Source organism: Ambystoma mexicanum, chromosome 6p (genome assembly GCF_040938575.1).
Source record: "Ambystoma mexicanum isolate Mex_15411 chromosome 6p, UKY_AmexF1_1, whole genome shotgun sequence".
Taxonomy (NCBI): Eukaryota; Metazoa; Chordata; class Amphibia; order Caudata; family Ambystomatidae; genus Ambystoma; species Ambystoma mexicanum.
This window is the reverse complement of record NC_090935.1, coordinates 29,231,621-29,238,957: the sequence shown is the minus strand read 5'-3', so window position 1 is coordinate 29,238,957 and position 7,337 is coordinate 29,231,621.

The following is a 7,337-nucleotide window of genomic DNA, read 5'->3' as shown; positions in this document are numbered from 1 at the left end:
CCAAATAGCCTCTCTGTGAAAGTTGAACTTAGAAGTGTGCCCAATAGCCTCTGTGAAAGTTGAATTTAGAAGTGTCCCCAATAGCCTCTCTGTGAAAGTTGAATTTAGAAGTGTCCCCAAAAGCCTCTCTGTGAAAGTTGAATTTAGAAGTGTCCCCAATAGCCTTTCTGTGAAAGTTGAATTTAGAAGTGCGCCCAATATCCTCTGTGAAAGTTGAATTTAGAAGTGTCCCCAATATCCAATGTGAAAGTTGAATTTAGAAGTGTCCTCAAGAGCCTCTCTGTGAAAGTTGAATTTAGAAGTGCGCCCAATATCCTCTGTGAAAGTTGAATTTAGAAGTGTCCCCAAGAGCATCTCTCTGAAAGTTGAATTTAGAAGTGTCCCCAAGAGCCTCTCTGTGAAAGTTGAATTTAGAAATTTGCCCAATACCCTCTCTGTGAAAGTTGAATTTAGACGTGTGCGCAATAGCCTCTCTGTGAAAGTTGAATTAAGAAGTGTGCCCAATAGCCTCTCTGTGAAAGTTGAACTTAGAAGTGTCCCCAATAGCCTCTCTGTGAAAGTTGAATTTAGAAGTGTGCCCAAATAGCCTCTCTGTGAAAGTTGAATTTAGAAGTGTCCCCAAGAGCCTCTCTGTGAAAGTTGAATTTAGAAATTTGCCCAATTGCCTCTCTGAGAAAGTTGAATTTAAAAGTGTCCATATAGAAGTGTTCCCAATAGCCTCTCTGTTAAAGTTGATTTTAGAAGTGTGCCCAAATAGCCTCTCTGTGAAAGTTGCATTTAGAAGTGTGCCCAAATAGCCTCTTTATGAAAGTTGCATTTAGAAGTGTGCCCAAATAGCCTCTTTATGAAAGTTGTCCCCAATAGCCTCTCTGTGAAAGCTGAATCTAGAAATGTCCCCAATAGCCTCTCTGTGAAAATTGAATTTAGAAGTGCGCCCAATATCCTCTGTGAAAGTTGAATTTAGAAGTGCGCCCAATATCCTCGGTGAAAGTTGAATTTAGAAGTGTCCCCAGGAGCCTCTCTGTGAAAGTTGAATTTAGAAGTGTCCCCAATAGCCTCTCTGTGAAAGTTGAATTTAGAAGTCTTCCCAAGACCCTCTCTGTGAAAGTTGAATTTAGAAGTGCGCCCAATATCCTCTGTGAAATTTGAACTTAGAAGTGTGCCCAATAGCCTCTGTGAAAGTTGAATTTAGAAGTGCGCCCAATATCCTCTGTGAAAGTTGAATTTAGAAGTGTCCCCAAGAGCCTCTCTGTGAAAGTTGAATTTAGAAGTGTGCGCAATAGCCTCTCTGTGAAAGTTGAATTAAGAAGTGTGCCCAATAGCCTCTCTGTGAAAGTTGAACTTAGAAGTGTGCCCAAATAGCCTCTCTATGAAAGTTGAATTTAGAAGTGTGCCCAAATAGCCTCTCTATGAAAGTTGAACTTAGAAGTGTGCCCAATAGCCTCTGTGAAAGTTGAATTTAGAAGTGTCCCCAAGAGCCTCTCTGTGAAAGTTGAATTGAGAAGTGTCCCCAAGAGCCTCTCTGTGAAAGTTGAATTTAGAAGTGCGCCCAATACCCTCTGTGAAAAGTTGATTTTAGAAGTGTCCCCAATAGCCTCTTTGTGAAAGCTGAATTTAGAAGTGTCCCCAATAGCCTCTCTGTGAACGTAGCATTTAGAAGTGTGCCCAAATAGCCTCTCTGTGAAAGTTGCATTTAGAAGTGTGCCCAAATAGCCTCTCTATGAAAGTTGTCCCCAATAGAATCTCTGTGAAAGCTGAATCTAGAAATGTCCCCAATAGCCTCTCTGTGAAAGTTGAATTTAGAAGTGCGCCCAATATCCTCTGTGAAAGTTGAATTTAGAAGTGCGCCCAATATCCTCGGTGATAGTTGAATTTAGAAGTGTCCCCAGGAGCCTCTCAGTGAAAGTTGAATTTAGAAGTGTCCCCAATAGCCTCTCTGTGAAAGTTGAATTTAGAAGTCTTCCCAAGACCCTCTCTGTGAAAGTTGAATTTAGAAGTGCGCCCAATATCCTCTGTGAAATTTGAATTTAGAAGTGCGCCCAATATCCTCTGTGAAAGTTGAATTTAGAAGTGTCCCCAAGAGCCTCTCTGTGAAAGCTGAATTTAGAAGTGCGCCCAATATCCTCTGTGAAAAGTTGAATTTAGAAGTCTTCCCAAGACCCTCTCTGTGAAAGTTGAATTTAGAAGTGTCCCCAAATAGCCTCTCTGTGAAATTTGTCCTCAATAGCCTCTCTGTGAAAGCAGAATGTAGAAGTCTCCCCAATAGCCTCTCTGTGAAAGTTGAATTTAGAAGTGTGCCCAATATCCTCTGTGAAAGTTGAATTTAGAAGTGCGCCCAATATCCTCGGTGAAAGTTGAATTTAGAAGTGTCCCCAGGAGCCTCTCTGTGAAAGTTGAATTTAGAAGTGTCCCCAATAGCCTCTCTGTGAAAGCTGAATCTAGAAGTGTCCCCAATAGCCTCTCTGTGAAAGTTGAATTTAGAAGTGCGCCCAATATCCTCTGTGAAATTTGAATTCAGAAGTGTGCCCAATATCCTCTGTGAAAGTTGAATTTAGAAGTGTCCCCAAGAGCCTCTCTGTGAAAGCTGAATTCAGAAGTGCGCCCAATATCCTCTGTGAAAAGTTGAATTTAGAAGTGTTCCCAAGAGCCTCTCGCTGAAAGTTGAATTTAGAAGTGTCCCCAATAGCCTCTCTGTGAAAAGTTGAATTTAGAAGTGCGCCCAATATCCTCCGTGAAAAGTTTAATTTAGAAGTGTCCCCAATAGCCTCTCTGTGAAAGTTGAATTTAAAAGTGTCCCCAAGAGCCTCTCTGTGAAAGTTGAATTTAGAAGTGTCCCCAATAGCCTCTCTGTGAAAGTTGAATTTAAAAGTGTGCCCAAAATCCTCTGTGAAAATTTGAATTTAGAAGTGTCCCCAATAGCCTCTCTGTGAAAGTGGGATCTAGAAGTGTCATCAATAGCCTCTCGTTGAAAGTTGAATTTAGAAGTGCGCCCAATATCCTCTGTGATATTTGAATTTAGAAGTGCGCCCAATATCCTCTGTGAAAGTTGAATTTAGAAGTATCCCCAAAAGCCTCTCTGTGAAAGCTGAATTTAGAAGTGCGCCCAATATCCTCTGTGAAAAGCTGAATTTAGAAGTTTTTCCAAGACCCTCTCTGTGAAATTTGAATTTTTAGAAGTGTCCCCAAATAGCCTCTCTGTGAAAGTTGTCCTCAATAGCCTCTCTGTGAAAGCTGAATCTAGAAGTGTCCCCAATAGCCTCTCTGTGAAAGTTGAATTTAGAAGTGCGCCCAATATCCTCTGTGAAAGTTGAATTTAGAAGTGCGCCCAATATCCTCGGTGAAAGTTGAATTTAGAAGTGTCCCCAGGAGCCTCTCTGTGAAAGTTGAATTTAGGAGTGTCCCCATTAGCCTCTCTGTGAAAGTTGAATTTAAAAGTGCGCCCAATATCCTCTGTGAAAATTTGAATTTAGAAGTGTCCCCAATAGCCTCTCTGTGAAAGCTGAATCTAGAAGTGACCCCAATAACCTCTCTGTGAAAGTTGAATTTAGAAGTGCGCCCAATATCCTCTGTGAAATTTGAATTCAGAAGTGTGCCCAATATCATCTGTGAAAGTTGAATTTAGAAGTGTCCCCAAGAGCCTCTCTGTGAAAGCTGAATTTAGAAGTGCACCCAATATCCTCTGTGAAAAGTTGAATTTAGAAGTGTTCCCAAGAGCCTCTCTGTGAAAGTTGAATTTAGAAGTGTCCCCAATAGCCTCTCTGTGAAAGTTGAATTTAGAAATTTGCCCAATAGCCTCTCTGAGAAAGTTGAATTTAAAAGTGTCCATATAGAAGTGTCCCCAATAGCCTCTCTGTTAAAGTTGATTTTAGAAGTGTCCCCAAGACCCTCTCTGTGAAAGCTGAATTTAGAAGTGTCCCCAAAGGCCCCTCTGTGAACGTTGCATTTAGAAGTGTGCCCAAATAGCCTCTCTGTGAAAATTGCATTTAGAAGTGTGCCCAAATAGCCTCTCTGTGAAAGTTGTCCCCAATAGCCTCTCTGTGAAAGCTGAATCTAGAAGTGTCCCCAATAGACTCTGTGTGAATGTTGAATTTAGAAGTGCGCCCAATATCCTCTGTGAAAGTTGAATTTAGAAGTGCGCCCAATATCCTCGGTGAAAGTTGAATTTAGAAGTGTCCCCAGGAGCCTCTCTGTGAAAGTTGAATTTAGAAGTGTCCCCAATAGCCTCTCTGTGAAAGTTGAATTTAAAAGTGCGCCCAATATCCTTTGTGAAAATTTGAATTTAGAAGTGTCCCCAATAGCCTCTCTGTGAAAGCTGAATCTAGAAGTGTCCCCAATAGCCTCTCTGTGAAAGTTGAATTTAGAAGTGCGCCCAATACACTCTGTGAAATTTGAATTTAGAAGTGCGCCCAATATCCTCTGTGAAAGTTGAATTTAGAAGTGTCCCAAAGAGCCTCTCTGTGAAAGCTGAATTTAGAAGTGCGCCCAATAAACTCTGTGAAAAGTTGAATTTAGAAGAGTTCACAAGAGCCTCTCTGTGAAAGTTGAATTTAGAAGTGTCCCCAATAGCCTCTCTGTGAAAAGTTGAATTTAGAAGTGCGCCCAATATCCTCTGTGAAAAGTTTAATTTAGAAGTGTCCCCAATAGACTCTCTGTGAAAGTTACATTTAGAAGTGTGCCCAAATAGCCTCTCTGTGAAAGTTGTCCCAATAGCCTCTCTGTGAAAGTTGAATCTAGAAGTGTCCCCAAGAGCCTCTCTGTGAAAGTTGAATTTAGAAATGCACCCAATATCCTCTCTGTGAAAGTTGAATTTAGAAGTGTCCCCAAGAGCCTCTCTGTGAAAGCTGAATTTAGAAGTGCGCCCAATATCCTCTGTGAAAGTTGAATTTAGAAGTGCGCCCAATATCCTCGGTGATAGTTGAATTTAGAAGTGTCCCCAGGAGCCTCTCAGTGAAAGTTGAATTTAGAAGTGTCCCCAATAGCCTCTCTGTGAAAGTTGAATTTAGAAGTCTTCCCAAGACCCTCTCTGTGAAAGTTGAATTTAGAAGTGCGCCCAATATCCTCTGTGAAATTTGAATTTAGAAGTGCGCCCAATATCCTCTGTGAAAGTTGAATTTAGAAGTGTCCCCAAGAGCCTCTCTGTGAAAGCTGAATTTAGAAGTGCGCCCAATATCCTCTGTGAAAAGTTGAATTTAGAAGTCTTCCCAAGACCCTCTCTGTGAAAGTTGAATTTAGAAGTGTCCCCAAATAGCCTCTCTGTGAAATTTGTCCTCAATAGCCTCTCTGTGAAAGCAGAATGTAGAAGTCTCCCCAATAGCCTCTCTGTGAAAGTTGAATTTAGAAGTGTGCCCAATATCCTCTGTGAAAGTTGAATTTAGAAGTGCGCCCAATATCCTCGGTGAAAGTTGAATTTAGAAGTGTCCCCAGGAGCCTCTCTGTGAAAGTTGAATTTAGAAGTGTCCCCAATAGCCTCTCTGTGAAAGCTGAATCTAGAAGTGTCCCCAATAGCCTCTCTGTGAAAGTTGAATTTAGAAGTGCGCCCAATATCCTCTGTGAAATTTGAATTCAGAAGTGTGCCCAATATCCTCTGTGAAAGTTGAATTTAGAAGTGTCCCCAAGAGCCTCTCTGTGAAAGCTGAATTCAGAAGTGCGCCCAATATCCTCTGTGAAAAGTTGAATTTAGAAGTGTTCCCAAGAGCCTCTCGCTGAAAGTTGAATTTAGAAGTGTCCCCAATAGCCTCTCTGTGAAAAGTTGAATTTAGAAGTGCGCCCAATATCCTCCGTGAAAAGTTTAATTTAGAAGTGTCCCCAATAGCCTCTCTGTGAAAGTTGAATTTAAAAGTGTCCCCAAGAGCCTCTCTGTGAAAGTTGAATTTAGAAGTGTCCCCAATAGCCTCTCTGTGAAAGTTGAATTTAAAAGTGTGCCCAAAATCCTCTGTGAAAATTTGAATTTAGAAGTGTCCCCAATAGCCTCTCTGTGAAAGTGGGATCTAGAAGTGTCATCAATAGCCTCTCGTTGAAAGTTGAATTTAGAAGTGCGCCCAATATCCTCTGTGATATTTGAATTTAGAAGTGCGCCCAATATCCTCTGTGAAAGTTGAATTTAGAAGTGTCCCCAAAAGCCTCTCTGTGAAAGCTGAATTTAGAAGTGCGCCCAATATCCTCTGTGAAAAGCTGAATTTAGAAGTTTTTCCAAGACCCTCTCTGTGAAATTTGAATTTTTAGAAGTGTCCCCAAATAGCCTCTCTGTGAAAGTTGTCCTCAATAGCCTCTCTGTGAAAGCTGAATCTAGAAGTGTCCCCAATAGCCTCTCTGTGAAAGTTGAATTTAGAAGTGCGCCCAATATCCTCTGTGAAAGTTGAATTTAGAAGTGCGCCCAATATCCTCGGTGAAAGTTGAATTTAGAAGTGTCCCCAGGAGCCTCTCTGTGAAAGTTGAATTTAGGAGTGTCCCCATTAGCCTCTCTGTGAAAGTTGAATTTAAAAGTGCGCCCAATATCCTCTGTGAAAATTTGAATTTAGAAGTGTCCCCAATAGCCTCTCTGTGAAAGCTGAATCTAGAAGTGACCCCAATAACCTCTCTGTGAAAGTTGAATTTAGAAGTGCGCCCAATATCCTCTGTGAAATTTGAATTCAGAAGTGTGCCCAATATCATCTGTGAAAGTTGAATTTAGAAGTGTCCCCAAGAGCCTCTCTGTGAAAGCTGAATTTAGAAGTGCACCCAATATCCTCTGTGAAAAGTTGAACTTAGAAGTGTTCCCAAGAGCCTCTCTGTGAAAGTTGAATTTAGAAGTGTCCCCAATAGCCTCTCTGTGAAAGTTGAATTTAGAAATTTGCCCAATAGCCTCTCTGAGAAAGTTGAATTTAAAAGTGTCCATATAGAAGTGTCCCCAATAGCCTCTCTGTTAAAGTTGATTTTAGAAGTGTCCCCAAGACCCTCTCTGTGAAAGCTGAATTTAGAAGTGTCCCCAAAGGCCCCTCTGTGAACGTTGCATTTAGAAGTGTGCCCAAATAGCCTCTCTGTGAAAATTGCATTTAGAAGTGTGCCCAAATAGCCTCTCTGTGAAAGTTGTCCCCAATAGCCTCTCTGTGAAAGCTGAATCTAGAAGTGTCCCCAATAGACTCTGTGTGAATGTTGAATTTAGAAGTGCGCCCAATATCCTCTGTGAAAGTTGAATTTAGAAGTGCGCCCAATATCCTCGGTGAAAGTTGAATTTAGAAGTGTCCCCAGGAGCCTCTCTGTGAAAGTTGAATTTAGAAGTGTCCCCAATAGCCTCTCTGTGAAAGTTGAATTTAAAAGTGCGCCCAATATCCTTTGTGAAAATTTGAATTTAGAAGTGT